The sequence below is a fragment of the Hemicordylus capensis genome, chromosome 4 (genome assembly GCF_027244095.1).
Source record: "Hemicordylus capensis ecotype Gifberg chromosome 4, rHemCap1.1.pri, whole genome shotgun sequence".
Taxonomy (NCBI): Eukaryota; Metazoa; Chordata; class Lepidosauria; order Squamata; family Cordylidae; genus Hemicordylus; species Hemicordylus capensis.
This window is the reverse complement of record NC_069660.1, coordinates 102,438,700-102,458,744: the sequence shown is the minus strand read 5'-3', so window position 1 is coordinate 102,458,744 and position 20,045 is coordinate 102,438,700. Positions and strand designations below refer to the sequence as shown.

Sequence of the window (20,045 nt, the reverse complement as noted above, 5' to 3'; positions counted from 1 at the left end):
CTGCACCTCTTTTTTCCAGTTCCACAATGCCCTTCTCAAGATACAGTGACCAGAAGAGCCTGCAGATCAAAAGTATACCCAGTTTGTATTCTCATGAAGGTCCCTCAAAATGCTGACTTTATTTCATTGCATGTTTTCCTTTTATTCTATCTGGTTCCCAGAGTGCATTGCTCCACCCTCTAAAGATTAGAAAAGATACCAGTTTACTCACATTATTTATTATAAACTATAGTATAGTTGAATCAGTTATCGAGGCTATTCACATGCAGTGCAAAACCAGACTAAGGGCACCCAGCCCGGTTTTGTACGTACATCTGAATCATCAGGATCAGGCTGGTCCCAGCAGCAACACAGCAGCAAACCTGCCTAAATAGCCACCCATTAAAATGAGATTAAGGGAGCGAGCACTCCCCCAACCCTGTTTTTCTGATTGTCTGGCAGCCGCGCCTGCCAAACTCTAGGGAACCTGAGGAAAGGAGGGGAGTTCTCCATGATGCACCGTTTACTCATGTGGTGCATCATGGTATTTCGGGGGGCCTGGATGACACATCCCAGGCCCTGACCCTCCCCACTGACTCGGCATGCGGGGAATTGTCTGGGTGCATGGGTAGTATGCCCAGCAACGCCAGCTGGATTGGGGAAGGTAGGTATAACCCACCTTCCCCGCAGTCCACTCTGGAGCCTTCCACAAAGAATAGGCCATCATGAGAAGAGGGTCATCATATGCAAAGGAGAATCTTTCTTCAGTGACAGAATGTTGGGAAAACATTCCTTCATACTGTTGCAGTATCAGCTATACAGCAGGCCATAGTAGATATGGTAGTCATTGAGAGCTTATTCCACAATATTGTCAAGAAGTTGTAAAATGGAATGCATTGCTCATAAACATATTCTCTTTCTTATTCATTTCACTCCACTATACTAAGTTTGCTTTTCATAATGGTTTTTAATTTTGCATGGATTCCAGAACCCTTATGTATACCCTTTGTTAATTAAGAAAACACCAAGCCTTATTGTTAAAAAAACAACACAACTATTAATAAGAATTTGCTTCCAGCTCCAGGATAAATCAACTGCTAAGTCCCACAAATTACTTATAAAGTGTGTGTGTGTGTGTGTGTGTGTGTGTGTGTGTGTGTGTGTGTGTTAGTGCTGTATCCAAAGTTATTGGACAAACCATAGCATACATTTTCTTTACTATATATTACAAACCCATATGTGCCATAATTCCATTTAGATAATCATAATAATCAAATTATCCAAACCAGGGAGAGCATGTTTTATAGATTTCTGTCTAAATGTAATACAAAAATGCGGCAGTCCTTGTTTGGAAGAGTTTATTAAGGGTTAGCAAAGAAAAAGCTTTTTCAAATAGTCTATAACTCTCTAATGGCCTTTTTCAAATAAAATGGGAAAGAATTTGAAAAGAAACCTATATCAGTGAGCTGCAATTGTAACATTACAGTACAGGTCTATAAATCTTGACATGTTCACAAGATTGCCTAAACCAGCAATACAATCTGTCCAAACCTCATTGTCTCCATGACCAGCCAGTCTCATTTTAAGAAATGTATGTGGTCTTCAACCTAATTTTATCACCTTCATTTGTAAACTAGTCAATCAATCAAAGCATCCAGTGAGTCTAAGTAGAAAAAAAGGAGTGCATTTTCATGCATTTCCAGACAGCACAGTCAAAAATTAATCTCCACTTGATCAGACATTCCTTGCCCTCATCTCAATAGACTATCATTAGGGTCAGCCATGTATATTAAAACTAGAGTAGCGCCAAACTGCTTGTCAGCCATGTGCTTTGCAAGTTACCTGCTGCTGCTGACTTACAGAGCTCACGCCTCCCTGTGTACATAGTGGCTGCAAAAGAGCAAACCACTAAACAAATAAAAAATGCAGCAAGTGAGGACAGAATTAAAGGCAGTGGTGTGACAATACAATAGCCACCCTCCACCCAATAATCACCCCGGACGGTGTCACAACGTTGTGTCCTTTCCATAACCATCGCTCCTTCACCACAGTTGAGAAAGGACTGTGTCTGTCATTAAAGAAACTGACATAACATGATAAAGCAACGCGTAGACATGCACTTGCCGCTTCCTCTGACTGTCGGTCAGTTCAGACCGTATCTCATGTGCCCTCCCCACCCAGCCAGTGCGCTAGCCCCTCCTATGATGTCACTAAACATCTACGTGGGGCCTCGATATTCAGAGACGATGGAGAGGATCCAGACTAAGAGTGTCTAGGTTAACACCACTGAAACACCTAAGACATGAATAACTTAAGTCCCATTAATATCAATAGTTAAAACTCAGTATGGATCCTGTTTTATGTGTGCAAAAGGCAATGTGCATAGGTCATAACTGCATGGTCGATTTCTTCAATAAAACCCAGTAACTTACCATACTATGTGAATCCATGTGTGCTGGGTTGTATGCATGTAGGGCATATTATTTATTTTACCATATATAAAATATGAAATAAAAAAATTCATTTTATAAAATAAAATAAATATAAATATATTGAAATAAATATATTCAAATGTTATAGGTCACATGGATGTCTTGGGACATGTGAATGGAAGCCAGATCTTGATAAGCAGGGAGGGCGAGTGCCCTCTTGCATCCCTCCATAAGTATGGAGCAGATTGGGGTGAGAGAACCCAGTCCAGCTCTTTTAATACCCTAAGTACTTATCTCCCACATAGGGTATGAATAACCTAAATTCTAATTCTTACAACTTAGGGGCAGGGGTGGGATTTATTAATTAAAATGGTCACACCCACACCTGCCTTCCCTCTCTTGGTTGACAGGAGAGGAGCATACACATACATTGGTACTGGGGTCAAAAGTGACGATACAGGGAACTCAAGAGAATGAGCATCTACAGCACTGGATTGAACAGAGATGGACTAAGAGGGGGACGAAATGCATTACAGTGGATTCATTTGTTCATGAAATAATAAGTTCCATTATTCTCACCATTATTACTGGGTGGGGAGGAAGGCACGTGCACTCACACACACACACACACACACCCCAATTGAGTGCTGACTGAAAAAAAATGTTTGTGCTTAATGTATTGGAGAAATTATTCAAGGACATTTTCATTTTTACATTAAGATTACTCCAGTAACTGCTCCAAGGTTAGGAAGACCTTGGGTTGTAAAAGAGCACATAGATAAGTGCAGTTTGACTGTCTAATGAGGCCTTAGAGATGCGTGTACAATATTGCACCTGTGCAGGTTACTATGTGGAATCTCTTCTGGTAAGGTAACAATGCTGAATGTTCTTCATGTCTCATATTTCTGCAAACGGGAGAAAAGGTATCAGCCAGCTCCCAGTTCACTCAGTTAAAAGGCTAACACTGGTTTCAGTGGGAGTCATGTCAGATTCAGTGTCAGCTTAGATGGAGACCATCTTTGTGATTTTTTCCTTCTCATGCTGCAGCTCATCACACCTAACCTTTTAGGTGCAGATGTAAATATGGTTTTATTTGCTCCTGTGTTCATTTTAGATGTAATTAGGGGTTTTTCCCCTGTTGTTTTAATGTTGTTGTTTTGATGTTTTAATATATGTCACCTTGTGACCAACAGATGAAAGCCTGCCTAAAAATGCAATCAATGAATTTATTGTATTTAGTGTATTTGTATACTGCCCTAAAATCATGTCTCTGGGTGATTTACAGCAAACATTAGACAAATTAAAACAGTTTAAAACTGCAATTCAAGTTAAAAAGCTTGGGTGAATAAATACATCCTGAGAGTCTTTTTAAAAAACTGTCAAAGATGGGGAGGCTCTTATTTCAGCAAGAAGTGCATTCCAAAGTCTCAGGGTAGCAACAGAGAAGGTCCATCCCTGAGTAGCCACCAGAAGAACCGGTGGCAACTGCAGATAGACCTCTTCATATGATCTCAGTGAATGGCGGGGCTCGTAGCAAAGAAGATATTCTCTTAAATACTCTGATTGTTTAGGGCTTTATAGGTTAAAACCAGCACTTTGTATTTTGCCTGGAAACATATTAGTAGCCAGTATAGTTCTTTTAATATAGGAGTAATATGGTATCTTTGAGATGACCCAGAAACCAACCTGGCTGCTGCCTTTTGCACCAATTGCAGCTTCTGGATGATGTACAAAGGCAGCCCTTTGTAAACAGAGTGCATTGCAGTCCTCAAATCTGGAGATTACCAGCATATGTATTACTGTTTTGTGGTCGTTTATCTCAAGGAACAGATGCAGCTGGTGTATCAGCTCTACTTCTGGATGCTGCCTCAATCTGAGACACCAGAGAGATGTGTGGCTCTAGAAATACTTCCAGACTGCATAGATGTTCCATCTGGGAGAGTGTAACCCTAGCCAAAATCAAGAGATCAAATTTGAACTTCTGAGCTACCCTAGATAGATTGGTCCAGAAGTGAACATTGAAGCCCCCCATAAATACGCCTGGGAGACTCCAGTACCAATCCTGCAACCAAGTCCATTAGTTCAGTTAGGGACTCTGTTGAACAATGGAGTGATTGATACACCAGCAGTAGTCCCAGTGTATCCCTGGATCCCAAACTTAAGTACACACATTCAATATGGTCAAACACTCCTACAAGGATCCTGGTAAGGGAGACATCCCCACCTACATCCTCTCACTTGTGGGACTACCCAACAGAGCACCCTGAAGGGAGAAGTTGGGATCAGACTGAGCCACCAGCCTTCCCCCAATCACAAAGAGAAAGAGAAATGCACAAATATGAATAACAGAGTTCTCCCATAGTTCCTATAGTTCCGTCGATACAGGTTGCTGCTCACAGAATGTCAGAATTACCTCCAACATCTCAGATGAGAAGGATCTGTACTCTGAGATCAGGAGAGGAACCTCTGAGATCCCTGTTCAAGACACCAGCCCTGACCCAGGAATAGCTGCAGATGAGCAGCACCGAGAAGAGTTCCCTGAAAACACCCACAAACAGGGACAGAGAAGAAACACAGCTGGACCCAGAAACCCCATTCATCAATAGACTCCTCAGAACATAATTCCATTGTGGAAGCATTCCCCAAGGAGACTTCCCACCAGAATGTGAGGGGCCCTCCACTGACCTCACCGAGGGATTCTCTCCCACCCCTTCACCTCCAGCAGAACCCGAAAGGCGATGACATGGACCCAGGCTCAAGCTGCAGCAGCGGTGGAAGAGTGCCAGATTGGCAGTTCGCCAGCTTAACTACAAAAGGCCTACCCAAGAGGAGGGATCTACTCAGGAAGAAGACTGATAATACAAGCCAGCTGTGGGGGATTCGTTCTGGGAGGACATAGGAAGGCTCAAAAGATTCTATTAAGCCTCAGACTCCCAAGGGAAGGTGCTGGTGCAACAGCTCATTTATGAAAAGCCTTAGTCTTGCCCTGCATCTCAGACTAGGGATGTGCACAAACCTGTTTGGAGGCCCTTTTGTGGGCCTCTGAATGGGTTTGAAGACGGGACCAGTTCTAAGTTCGACTCCGGCGGGGGTGCCGCTAAGGGTGGGGGAGGGTGCACGTAGCCATCCCGCCACATTTCTCCCACTGGCGCTCATTGCCAGTAAAATCCTTTGGGGGGGCAGTGTTGTGAGCAGGCTGTGGTGCCCCTCCCTGCAAGGGAGAGAGGGGGGGGAGCTCACAGCCCCTCCCAACCTTAGCCAACAGAGGCTACTCCTGGTTCGGGTTCTGAGGTCCTGAGCAATCAGGAGCGGGAGGGGAGAAGAGACATCCCACACAACTGTAGTTTTAAAAGCTTTATTAAGGCAAAATCGTTACACCTGAGCAATTGAGTATACAAGCAAAAATCAATCAATTTCTTTCCCAGTGTGGTGTAGTGTAGTGTTTCCAATGACAGCTAAAATCATTTTTCCTTCACTAGAAATACATAGCAATAGAAAGCATTTTTCTCTAACACTAAAAGTGGACTCAGCAGCTGCTCTGTCTCTTAGCAACGGTATGTCCTTATCTCTCTGTTCTCTGCACACCATGAAAATATTTGGTAGCTGAATTCTAGTTAATAGTCAGCAGCAAGTGTGAGCGGGGGAAGGGAGGGGGAGCAAATGCCCAGTCTGTCATCTACAGAATGCGCAGAGAAGAGCTGAGAGATGGGATGGAGAGGCTGGTTATTCATTCTGACGTACTAATAAATGAGTCAAAAGCAAAGGAAGTGAAAGGCAGAGGGATGGAGGAAGCAGGAAGGGGGGAACAGGAACAAGAACAAGCTGAGCTGGGAAACAGAGATGGAGAGATTCCCCAGTTGGAAAGGAGAGATACAAAATGGGGGAGGTAAGTTTATGCTGGAGGGCAGATCTGAAGGCATTTTTTGTAGATAAATAATTACTGGTCAGTTGTAGTCCTCCGGAGGCCTTGGGGAAGCGCAGGGAGGCTGTGGGCTGTCCAGGCAACGTAGATGGAATAAGCAGTAGTGAAAGTCTCCCTGATGTAAGGAGCTGAATGGTATAGACTAGGGTTCACATACTATCCCAAGGGTGAGAGCATGTGTCTTCCTTTTGATAGGGCCCCACATACTACTTCTCCCCTGGGGTCTGAGTATGTTTTCCCCTTTCAGCTACTAGATATGAGTTAGGGTTTACATGCTGCTCCTCCCACGAGCCAGAGCATGTCTTCCCTCCCTTGTGAGGGGGGGTGCCCTTCTTGTATACCTTTCTCCGGGCCTGTTATCCATATTTCACATCAGAAACAGCCATATCATTTCTCTATGTCTCCATCCTGGTGTAAACATCCTGGTATCCTTCCTTGACTCTCTATACCCTATCTGTCAGGAACCTTTCATGGTGGGTTCCGGCCTGACATTGTTTACTAATCCAGATGGAAACATCCCTGTTTATGCCCAGCTTGACCAGCCTGTGGTCACTCTCAAAATTTAGTTTGGCGCCTTCCAGTCCCAGAAAATGTTATTAAAAGATAGCATGCAAAGAGGTTCAGCAGCTAATTGTGTGAATAATATGTGCTCCTAAAATATGTATGTGCTGATATCTATATGTGATTTCCTAAAACCTTCTAAATATGATTACTCTAATCAAGTTTTCAAGCTAGTTTCCATTATTAACATTAGCATAGCACAATGCACAAACAACTTCAAGGCAAGAGTTTTCCCTCTGGTAGGCCTTGACTACAGAATAAACAATTCCATTCCATTACTTTGGCTCAACAGAACCAAAGTCCACACTTCAGTTTCTTGCAAACCAGCAGTTCCAGACACAGGTCTCAGCTTAGCTTTTTGGGCCTGTAAGGCTGGTCCCAATCCAACCAGTTTGCTCACCACAGCAGTATACCTCCCTGCCACCCCTTCCCCCTCCTTGGAAGTGACTGGAAGTACCAGGTACATGTGCACCCGTTGCGTGTGCGTGCGTGCACATCAGACAGGTGTGCACTCACCCAGTACTTCCGGCCACTTCTGGCCAAGGAGTTGGAAGGGGAGGCAGAGAAGTACGCTGCTGTCCTGAAGGTTTTTACCAGCAACGAGCACTGGTGGGGGGAAAGCGGCGAAAGGGGTAGGTCCACCCTCCCCCGCCCTTAAAGCGGCACCCCCCGCTGGGATCAAACCGCCCCGCTGCGGTTCCGTGCACATCCCCATCTCAGACCTTTGCTGTGCTTATAGACTCTTGCCTGGCTCAAAGACTGACACTGCCAGTGTGAGTACCCTTGCCCTGCTCCTGCCAGACTGTGACCTACCCTCACCAGCCACACTTGCCTCCTTGAGGGCTCACCTAGCTCTTAGGTTTTGCAGCTCCATTTCCCCAAGGCTGTGCCAGCTGAGTGGGTAAGCAAACATGACATGGAGTTGCTGATGATCACATTTATTTTGTCACCCTTCAGTCAAGATGTTGTAAGTAAGTATGCCTGGTGGAAGGAGGTGAGTGACGGCAACAGGGTAGGACTTCTTCCCCACTTCTACAGTTGTAAGTGTGAGTCCTGACTATATGTAGTTACAAGTTGCTCTCCAGGCTAGGCCCTACCCTCAGATCCCGAGGTTCTAAGTTATTCTATTCCAGGACTTTCCAGCCTTTTAAAACAAGTGGTACCCCATAGAAATTGTGTGTACACACACACTCAAATGTTACAGGCTACTCCAGTCACTGGCTTACATTCAGCCTTAGTTACTTATGAGTAGTTCCATTGAAATTAATGGAGATAATCAGTAGGAGAGAGGGCATGCCCTTAGCTCTTGCCTGTGGGCTTCTCAGAGGCATCTGATGGGCCACTGTGTGAAACAGGATGCTAGACTAGATAGGCCTTGAGCCTGATCCAGCAGGGCTGTTCCCTATGTTCTTAAGGGACAAGTAAACTTGTCTTATTAATTTCAATGAGACTACTCAGTGCTAATCTTCTGAAGCTTGTCATTCAGGCTGAGGGGAGGGGCACACTGAGCTTCAGCATGTAGCCAACCAATCAGGAGCAGAGGAGGAGAGTCCTCCCTCCTGTTCTGCAGTGGACTAAGGATGCTTCGGCAGCAAGCTGGCAATCCTCAGATGAGGAACAAATAGCAAGGCTGCAGTGTGAGGAGGTAGGAGGACTCTGAATAGCCCTTGTCATCCCTTCAAGTCTCCCTAGGGATACTAAAAACCCCTTTGGGAACCCCAGTTCTGTTCAATACAGTGTGGGACTCTGCTTTCAAGGACTATATTCCTATCTATCAACTGAATTTGCTGCTAGTCCTGATCACATATTTTAAGGATGCTTGGTCCTTCCAGATTCAGGACCTTGGTTTACCAACTGCACTAATTCAACATCATGGTCCATGAATGCTCAGAGCTCGTTGCAAATACATCCTCTATCACATCACTGTTGTTGTTTTTGCCTCTGTTGTTGTTGTTGTTGTTGTTAAATAACCAATAGCATGGACCAATGCTGACACAAGACTCTGAGGGGATTAGTGATTTGGAGAAAAGTCCTGTCTCCTGAGGTTCTGTTTCCTATCCTGGAAAATCTGTTCACTGAGTTAGAGGTTGTTTTAGCTTCCAAGATGGCTGATTCTCCTGTATTCTATTTGCTGGTGTCAATGACATTCCCACTAAGACTGAATATGAACCAAAACAGAAAGTATGCAAGGTACAAGGTCCATGTCTACTTGACTAAATTTTGAATGAAACATTCATGATAACATATATTCCCATTCAATGTATGTCCATTTGATCTTTGGCAGTGACTAAGAAACTGCAACTATATTCTAATTGTGTAGCAAATGAATAAAACTCAGTGAGTAAAACTCATTCTGCAAACACACATATATAGTCTTGGCAGCTCCCAGAAATGTTTTGCACATTTATCTCTACCAGGCTAATTCAAGGTTGGAAAGGGGCAGTGACACTAGAGATGTGCAAATTTTTGTCTTCGGAGTTGTTAATGATCTCTCCATTTTTAGTGTAATTACAAATTTTATACCCTCCACCTAAGACTAAGGGTGTGTGAGCCAGCTCAAGTTCAAACCGGCTCAGCTCAGCCTTGAGCCAAGCCAGGCCCGGTTCGGTTCAGGCCCAGTTTAAGGGTGGTGGTGGTGCGATGAAATTGAGTTTTAAAAGTAATGACTTACCACTGCTGAGGGCTGCAACAGCATCGGGGAAGGAGGTGCTGTGGTGGCCGCCAGCTCCCCTCCCCCTGAGCCAGCTGCCCCCTGGCAGCTCCTCTCCCCCTGCTGGCCTCCCCCTGAGTCTCCTTGGGCCGGTTTGGCCCATTTTGGCCCTCTGCAGACTAGAAGTGTGCATGGAACCTGCTGGCCCAGTTTGGTTTGAGTCTGAACCAGACTGGGCCAGTTCGGTCCGGCACCCCTTCAAAACCCACCCACCCCATTTGGTTCAGTCCGGGAGGGTTCGCGGACCATTAAAAAAAATTCCTTTACCTTTCCCCCCTTCGGGGGAGTTGTTGGAGGCAGCGGGGGGGGTCCATGGAGGTTCCCCCTCCCCCCACCAGCCTCCCTTGCAGCCCAAAATGGCCCATTCAGCCGGTTCTTCAGCCCCTTCTGGCCTTCCCACTCTGGCGCAGTGGCCATTTTGGAGGCCACCACACCTGCAATTGGTCTCTGCATGACCCAGGCCATGCAGAGGCCAATTGTGCAGGGACGGCAGACTCCAAAATGGCCACCACACCAGAGGAGGAAGGCCCAAACAGGCTGAAGAGCCGGCTGAACGGGCCAGTTTGGGCTGCAAGGGAGGCCGGCATGGGAAGGGGGAACCTCCACGGACCCTTCTGCCACCTTCAACAACTCCCCCAAAGGGAGTAAGGTAAAAATATATATATTATTATTTTAAAGGTCTGCGAACCCCCGAACAGTCGGGGGTGTTCGGTCTGTGGTCGGATCGAACAGGGGATGGTTTGGTTCAACCCCAAACCTTTGGACCAAACAGGTTCGACGTTGAACACATCGAACATGTTCTCACATCCCTAGCGCACGAATTTGAGGTCATGAATTTGAACTGAACCAGGCCCAGCTCAAGGGGGTGCCAAAACCTAACATGCCCAGTCCAGTTCTGTTTAGAACCAAACAGAGCAAAGTGGTTTTGTGCACATCCTTACCTAGGACTGGCCCTAACAAAAATAAGTGATCTGGGCAGAGTGCCTTTGGTGCCTAGTTATTGGTTTTGCAAGCTGTTTGGTTTGTGCAAGCCCAGTTCAGTGCTCTCTTCAGGCACCCTGGACAACCACCTAGCCTCCACCCTTTATTTAAGTCATGATAAAAAATGTTAAAGTGTGCTGGGCCCTGGACAGAGCCCTGCAGCACTCCACTTGAAAATTCCTCCTGTTTCATAAAAAGTCACTGATGAGCAGTCTGAGTATAGTTTTCCAAACAGTTGTTAATCCATCTGTCAGTATTCTAATTTAGCCCACCTCTGGCCAGTTTGCTAACCAAAATATCATGTATCAAAACATTCATCAAATGTTTCCTGAAATAAGAATTTACATCTACAACATTTCCATAATCCACTAATATAGTAGCCAATTATTTTTATTTTTATTTAGATAGTAAGGGTGGGGGAACATAATTAGTTAGTTACATCTCTTGATCTAACAGATTAGACAGATTCCAAATAGAACAGATTGCGGATTACAAAAACAGGTTTTGAAAAGATGGTTAATCCCAACCCCAGCAATAACATAGCTACTCATTGCTAAACAAAGATCCTCATTGCTAAACGAAGCCAAATCTCGGAAATAAATGACAACCTTGCCAAGTATTAAAATTTATAAAAGGTTCCCAAACGGACATAAGTGCCAGTTCTTGAAAATACATTTGTATGATCTGTTCTGATATGTTCCCTGGTATCAACTCAGGCTGACTAGCTCATCTCCAGTTTTGTGGTATCTCACAATTTCTCCAAGATTTCTCAAAGATGATAAACAGAGATTCTGAAAGTACATCAGCAAGTTATTTTAGTGCCCTATGATGCAATTCATCTGACCCTCGAGACTTAGACTCCTTTAAGGTAGTTAGGTATTTTCTGACCAACTTCTTGTTAGTGCAATCCTGAGTTGAGATGTGCAAATCGGTTTGAGCTAAATTGATTCGAGCTTTAATTGGGCCATTTAAAGTAATTCAAACTCTGTTGAATCCCTTGGAATAAGGATCTGATTTGAGTTTGAATCAAATAAACACTGATTCAAGCTTGAATCAATTCAAGTGATTCGAGCACCATTTTGTCTCTCGGTTTTCCCTTGCTGAATGGTTTTCTGCCACTGGCTTCCAATTGGCTTGAGATCTCCTTGCTTCTTGTTTGGCTTGTTATGATACAAATCAAGTGTTGTCATGGACAACTGCACCCCCATTGGCTGGGAGGAGGGAAGGGGGATCCAAAGGAGGGATTTTCAAAATATATTGAAGGGGACTGATTGGAGGCAGAGAGACAGAGAACCATTTTGTGCCTCAGAGCGAAAGGATCAGAGAGAGAGAGACTGCCTCAGTTTAGCACTGGTGGTGATCTCTGGCTGGCTTATCTTCGGGGGGGGGGGCTTTACCTGGGTGCTGCTGCTATGCATTTCTTCTTTGAATTTCTTCTTTTTTTCTTGTAGACAGCCCCCAGTGGCTTTAATAACAGGTGCTGATTGTTATTTTTATTTTACAGCCTCAAACTGCAGCTTTGCTGCTGCTGTGTGCCTGCCTGAATTCTTTTTTTTTTTTTTTTTTTTTTTTGGAAGACTTCTATCTGGTTCCCTGTCTGGCAGGCTCTCGATTTCCCTTCTTAGGGGTGTTTTTTTTTTTTTTTTCAGGTGGATGTATGCCTGACTGGTGCCCACCTGCCCTGTTGAGCCCTAATGTCTGCTGTTGAGTCCCAGTGTCTGCTTGGCCCAATAGTGCCTCGGAGAGCAACATCTCATAGGAACATAGGATGCCATATACTGTCTCAGACCATTGGTCTATCAGACTGGCAGCAGCTTCTCCAAGGTTGCAGGCAGGAATCTCTCTCAGCCCTATCTTGGAGAAGCCAGGGAGGGGACTTGAAACCTTCTGCTCTTCCCAGAGAGGCTCCATTCCCTGAGGGGAATATCTTCCAGTGCTCACACTTCTAGTCTCCCTTTCATATGCAACCTGGGCAGACCCTGCTTAACTAAGGGGACAGGTCATGCTTGCTACCACAAGACCAGCTATCCTCTTAATCAGAAGAGGTGAGATACCCCCCTGCCTTGGTCAGGTTATAGAATTCTTAAAATGGGACCTACTTTGAGGAATGGAAGGATTAGCTACTAGTAGGACAGAGGGATGGATTTGGGTTAGAGAGACCTCAGTAATTCTCTGCCCTTTGCCTTCCCTTCCCTTAGACTTGCCCCATTATTGCTCACTCCCCTCCAAAAAAGCCCCACACCCAAATAAAGCCTGCTTTTTTATTTGGGGGGATTTAATTTCTCTAGTTTGTGTGTGCAGCACAATGCTATAGATGGCACTTTGTGTGGCACACACAACATAAACAGACCACCACCAAGCCCACACACCTTTTTTAAAATTCCCACATTAAAGGTGCTTCTTCTCCCACCAACCACCACCATCAGAGTTAAGGCTTCAATTTTAAAAACTCCAAGATGTCCGAGAAGGTATGAGGCAGAGCCAGGAGGCAGAGAGAGGGGTGATGATTCTGATTGTCATGGGCAATGGCGAGAGGGGCCTACTCCCCAAGTCATCCTTACTGCTGCAGTGCTGTGCAAGCTCACCTATCCGGAAGAAACTGTTCCCACAGTGCAGCCACCTGTGGTGGCTGAGGAAGAATTGGGGAAAGGTTCTCCCCTGTCAGGGAAGAAGAAGCTTTCCCTGTGGCAGCAGAGGAGGCAATGTTGTTGGCTGCTAGCCCAGCCAGATCACTCTCTACATCCTCTTCTACATCCCCATTGGCAATGGGACCCCACCCCTCTCCCCATCTGAGATGGAGTAGGAGCAGGAATTACTTCCGCTTCCTGGATCTTCTCAGCCACAGACTGAGGGCAGAAGTGGTGGCAGCCCCCAGAATGACCAGCAGCCCCAGTACCACCACTACAAAAATAGTCCCAGAATGATAGCAGCCTGGTGTGGGACCACTTTGAACTCCACCCTGGTGACCCACACCAAGCTGCCTGAATCCACTGCAGGACACAGGTCAGCAGGAGTAAGGAGCCTAAGTGTCTTGTGGTCATGGGGATGCTGCAGCACCTGCAACGGCATCACCCATGGGTCCCTACTCCTGCTGACAGTAATAGACATGGTGTGTCCTCAACTAGCTGCAAGCTACAAGCTTCTGTGTGTGTGTGTGTGTGTGTGTAGGAGGACTGTTGCCTGTGAAGTGGCTGTAGTCAGTGGGCAATTGGTCTCGTTGCCCAGAGGCTGATCTCATCATGCAGGCCATTGCTGAGATGATCACTTTGGACAACATCCATTCCAGGTGCTGGAGAATGCCAGCTTCCATCAGCTGCTCCAGCTGCTTGTTCCCAACTACAAGATCCCCTCATGCACCACCTTCAGCAGGTGGATGGTGTCCTCCCTATACCAGGTGTACAGGGAGGCCGTGTCTGGGCTCCAGTGTGCAGCAGCATCTACCACAAGTGTGCATTTCATTTTCATTGCAGATCTTTGGTCCAGCCCCAGTGGAAGCGACACTGGTTTCCTGTCAATCATGGTGCACTGCTGGGGACGGGAGAGGGAGGGGACATCTGCTGCTGAGGGACTGACCACGGGGTCAGTCCCTCCTCCTATGCAGCAAAGCACAGGTGGGCTGTGCAGGATGAGGAGGTGTTGTAGGTGAGCTGTTGGAGGACATGGATCACCAGGTGGAGGAGTGGCTGTCCGGGCAGCCAAGTCTTTTCCATGATGACAGACAATGCTGCCAACATAACTAGGGCAGCCAAGTAGGCTCCGTTTGTGTCCATCCATTGTGTGCTGCAAACTCTGAAACTGGTCATGACAGATGCATTTGACCCTTCTGGGGCTGTGATCAGGCGAGACATCCCCACCGCAGGCACTGGGCGTCATCCTGCTGCTGCCATGGCTGATCTTGGGGAAAGGTGCCACAAGATAGCAGCTCTGGAGCAAAAAGGGTAGGTGTATACTCAGAGAGGCAGCTTGAGTTGGGCCTACATGGACATCTGATCTCTCAGAATGATCCGAACTAGTGGAACTCCACCTTTCTCTTGCTCCAGTACCTGCAGGAGGTGTTGCTTTAAAATGTGTGACCTATCCAACCAGGAGTGAGTGTTCATTTCTGAGGTAGTATTGACACTCGAGCCATTCTTTGTTCATTGTTGTTAAGATCGCTTGCCTGTTTCTTTTGTGGGTTGGGTGGTAGGTAGCACCCATCATGCCCTGCCACCCAACCCACTTTGGTTTCCTTAGGATCTACCCATGGGGAACAATGGGGTGATTCGAGTCCCCCATGACTGAATCACTCAAATCGTTTTGAGTTGATTCATTGAAACAGCTGGCACATCTGGACTTTTGCTTACCTCTGTTTTAGAATGCTTCACTCTACTGTGGAGTAAAAATAATGTCTCCTGGTTTTTTGGGAGAAATGTACAGATTTTCCATTTTTGTTATTTCAGCTGTCTAGCTAATATAGGAGAAGCTTAACCATTTGGTGGTACATTTTAGTCCAATTCAAACATGTTGCATCTGCACACTGTACAAGTTTTTGTGTGAATGTCTGCACATGCACTTACTTTAAAAATGAACCTGGGTACAGGCCTATTCAAATGCAGGGGACAGACAGGAAATGCACTGAAATTCATGCATTGAACATAGTGTGAATAGCTGTACATGTGTAAACACAGAGTGTACATGCATTGAATAATATGTGAATAGGGCTTTTGTATCCCTTGTTTTGAGAGGGAGGAGAGGGAAAGAGAGAGAGAGCTATACAAATGTCAGATTTTCAGATTCTGCTAAAAGTACAGATGTACTGGACTACTTATTTGCTATACCTCATGATACTGCTGTTAGCTATCTTCTTCCATGTGAATGGAGATAGTTGACTCAGAAGCTCATGCAGCAACAATCAATAACTGAAGTGACAAAAATGTCATCAGATACACACATGCACAAAATACTACATACTGTTAAGTTGACTTCTGTCAGTGAAAGAACAGTCAAAAGAGCAGCGGCAAGTGTGAAAATGCTGGGAAATAATAGCAGCAACCTAAGAGAAAACATTGAATTTTTTCATCTGAAGACTTGAAGAAAAACCCCTCATTTTGTCTGTCTTTTTGGTAAGAGAGGTGCATGTGACATCTGCATTACAATGGTCCCTTTAAGCTACTGCAAGTGTAAGCAACCTGCCCATAACCAACAGTTTGCATGCAGCCAGCCACCATTAAGTGCAGAACTTAACTTTCTGCATGCTATTACAAGCCTGCATTTACAAGCATTCTAGGATGGCAGTGGCTGCATAAGACCAGCTGCCACATGGAGGGAATCAGTATGTGTGCAGTTTCAAGCAGATACCACAAGCCCAATGGCCATGTGAATCTGTCCATAATTCTCACCAAATTATGCATGCGAAGAGCCACTTCCTTTCCCACAAGGGGTCACTGTAGAGTAGATTTTAGAAAGTCTGATACCCAGTCCTAGGACATAAAAACCATTTGCAAAAATAAAGTGTGTCAGTGTTTTGCAGCGGGAAAGCAACTTGCCTAGGGAGCAAGAGGCTGTCAGTTCAAATGGGAAACATCTATATTGGGCAGCAGTGATATAGGAAGGTACTGAAAGGCATCACCTCATACTGCATGGGAGGATGCAATAGTAAATCCCTCCTGCACTCTACCAAGAAAACCACATTGCTCTGTGGTCACCAGGAGTCAACGCCGACTCGACGGCACAATCTTTCCTTTTCTTTCGGTATTTAAAGATTCCATTAACCACTTTGATATAATGTCCCTGCACTTAAAGCTGCCTTAGCTTGGTAACATCTGAAGGTAAGGTATTCTAGCTTGAAATGAAATGACTTTGAAAACAAATGTGCTTTCTTTTCCTTGTCTTCATATTGTTGACCTCCTCATGCTCCCTGGCCTTTGTGGCATTGCCTAGTGCCAAAAGTAAGATGTATTCACATTTAGAATTGGCCCCTAGATTTTCTTCCTTATGGAACTCCATAAAATGGCATATGGTCTGATGGCATATCCAGACTGGGAAGGTCTTTCATGGGTTCAAGATTCATGGTTGTGGTTGTGGCTTGACATTTAAAGGACAATAGAGAGAGGGGTCTAGAAAGTATTGGCTTGGGATGTCATTATGTGGAAACATGCATGGTCTGTGGGGGTGGGGGTATGACAGCCTCTATTCTACCACTATTCTACTTCTACTTGAAATTGTGCAATACTACATCTATTATTTATAATGAATGTCATGTCACACAACAGCAATTGAACCATTTTAAGCAATAGCAAAACAGAGCTATTCCACAACACCATGGGTGGTGTTTTAAACTTGCAGTGATGCGGGTTATGCCAAACCACCCTCATTGCATTGAGCTGTGTGACATGTCAGCCATTTTATCTATTGCTTGAAACAAACAATTGGATCTTTGCACCAGTGAACAAATGAACAAAAATGTTTAGGAAACATGCACTGCTTCATCTGATTTCTGAAATTACTGCAGCAGAGTGAAAAATGTCATCAGACCTGTGCCAGTAAAATTAGTGGTCTCCCAAAGCAACATTTTCCACCCTCTTCCCCAATTTGATATATATAATCCGTGCCAGCATTAACAGATGCCTGTCCTGAAAAGAATGAGCAGCTGGCTATGCAAGATCGAAAAAACAAACACATATATGTAACTTTAAAAAGTAATCGTATAATTAATAGGTGAAAAACAGGGAGAAAGATTGCTGGAGATTAAGATTAAGCCCTGCAGAGGAGAATGTTCTAACTAGAAATTGGTTTAATTAATAGCACATTTTACATAATGATTACAGTGTAATTGCGCTGACTAGCAGAGTGTCATTAAATATATCCATGCTCCTTTACAACACCCTAAGGCTAAAAATAATGAGTTACATTGAAAATCACTATGCAACAGGTTCATAAATAACATTTAAGCCTATACAAGGCGAATACTTATAAATAATAAATATTTGCCTTTTGTAATTGAACAAAAAATGACAGCCTCCTTTTTCTACTACACTGTAGACTGTCATGTTTGAATGCTGAAAAGATTTTTCCCCCTTGTGTTCTCTAGAAAACCCTGAATAATTTATTCAAATGCTAATATTCCTCATAGGCTGACTTTGAGGAACAAATATGCCCACATAAAGAAAAAATGCCAACTTGCTTATTATCAGCTTCCTTTTACTTTTGCACTATAGTCACCTCACTCCAAGAACTATCAGTCTCTCCTACATGATATTAAAGAAAGTTAAGAGTCAGAATTTCTTTCAAAACAGTTATATTATTCTTTACTTAAAGGGGGCAAAAATTAGCCTAATTTCCAAAATGTTACTCATGTTCATACGTTGCTGGGTAGCAACAGCTGCTCTAGAAATCTTTTTTTTTTTAATGACATCATAAACTTGGTAACTTCTTTAAGGTTTTTATTGCTATCAATGATCCAATAAAAACAGGTTTTGTTTGGTATTAACACAACAACAATGACATTTCAAAGTTTTCCCAAATGGTTTGCACTGACTCGCTTTACAAAATGCCAAGTGACCTCTTCAATGTCAAAGTAGCTAAAATGTAATGCACGCACACCCAAGAGAACTATGCAAGTCGAAGTTTTCTGACACCCAACATTCCTTTCATTGCCAAATGAATGTGAACATTTGATATTCCAGGCTAATGCTCTAAGCAGAACATTTGGCCCATACTACCTAATGGCACAGCGGGGAAGTGCTTGACTAACAAGCAGAAGGTTGCCGGTTTGAATCTTTGCTGGAATGTTTCCCAGACTATGGGAAGCACCTATATCGGGCAGCAGCAATATAGGAAGGTGCTGAAAGGATTCATTTCATACTGCGCGGGAGAAGGAAATGGCAAACCCCTCCTGTATTCTACCAAGAAAAAACCACAGGGCTCTGTGGGCGCTAGGAGTCAAAATTGACTTGATGGCACATACCTTACTGTACAAGTAGTATGTGTTCGCTAGGAGATGACATCGACTTGACAGCACTTAATCAATCAATCAATCGCTGTACAAGATCACTGTGACGAAAAATTGGATAAGAATAGTGCACTGCAGTCCTACAGTATATCACAAATTCCAGTGAATATTGTGCGTCTTACTTCTGCTTAAGCTTGCATTACACTGAATTATTATTATTATTACTACATTTATACCCCACTCTTCCTCCAAGGAGCCCAGAGCAGTGTACTACATACCTGAGTTTCTCCTCACAACAATTCTGTGAGGTAGGTTAGGCTGAGAGAGAAGTGACTGGCCCAGAGTCACCCAGATAGTTTCATGGCTGAATGGGGATTTGAACTTGGGTCTCCCCGGTCCTAGTCCAGCACTCTAACCACTACACCACGCTGGCTCCACCTTGTATTACTACAGAAATGCTAAACAACAGTAATAAAAGATATGTTGATATGCATGGTCTCTGAGAGGAATTCAGACATTCAGAAAAAACTTGGTATAGTCCTCCTGGAGATAAGCAACTTTAGAATTAGGTGAGAGGCTGCCTGTATGCTGAAAGCTGTTCCATACCATGGAAATTCCACACCAAACATAAGAACATAGGAAGCTGCCATATACTGAGTCAGACCATTGGTCTATCTTGCTCAGTATTGTCTTCCCAGACTGGCAGCAGCTTCTCCAAGGTTGCAGGCGGGAATCTCTTTCAGCCCTATTTTGGAGAAGCCAGGGAGGGAACTTGAAACCTTCTGCTCTTCCCAGAGCAGCTCCATCCCCTGAGGGGAATATATTACAGTTCTCACACTTCTAGTTTCCCATTCAAATGCAACCAGGGCAGACCCTGCTTAGCTAAGGGGACAAGTCATGCTTGCTACCACAAGACCAGCTCTCCTCTCTAGAAGTTGGACGATGCTGGAATAGACTGTTCCTGGTACGCCATATTTCTTCCGCACACACTTTCAGTTCAGTGGCTACTGATGGGCTGCCTTAGCTGAAAGCCTTCCACTCATTCCTACACAGTACTGAACGTATGGAGATTCCTTCAGTTTCTAGGTGTGTATAGCCTGTCTATCACTGAATGTCCCATTGGTAGGCCTGTCACTGAATATCCCTACGGTGGGACTGAAGGAAGACCTTGGATACCTGGTGTGTGACAGTACATCAAGCATAGTGAGAAGACAGTGTGGATGGCTACTAAGAGAGTCCTCTGTAGTCTCCATGTCTTCTATACATGGAAGGCTGGATCATCATCAAGGGAATTTTTAAAAAAACCTTCACAGCACTCAGAGTGTTTATTGCTATGGTAGCGGGACAAGGTAACAGTCACATATTGTTGTTTATTTACAGGGCTAAATGAGACAAGCAGGTGAAGGCAGCCATGACAATAACTTTTCTATAGACCATACAGCTTGACCATAGCAACAGTCAAAGGGGGGAAAGGATCACATTTTCAAGCCAACAATATTTAATGTTTTTGAATTCTAGGAAAATGCCGCC

General features: G+C 44.6%; 1 long non-coding RNA gene across 1 annotated transcript in view; it reads left to right on the top strand.

Moving 5' to 3' along the window:
- Positions 1 to 6,196: 6,196 nt before the first annotated feature.
- LOC128325410 (uncharacterized) overlaps positions 6,197 to 20,045 on the top strand; it is a 62,862-nt gene continuing 49,013 nt past the window's right edge. Inside the window, exon 1 of the long non-coding RNA XR_008307432.1 lies at positions 6,197 to 6,297. This is a non-coding gene — a long non-coding RNA (uncharacterized LOC128325410). The remainder of the gene's footprint in view (positions 6,298 to 20,045) is intronic.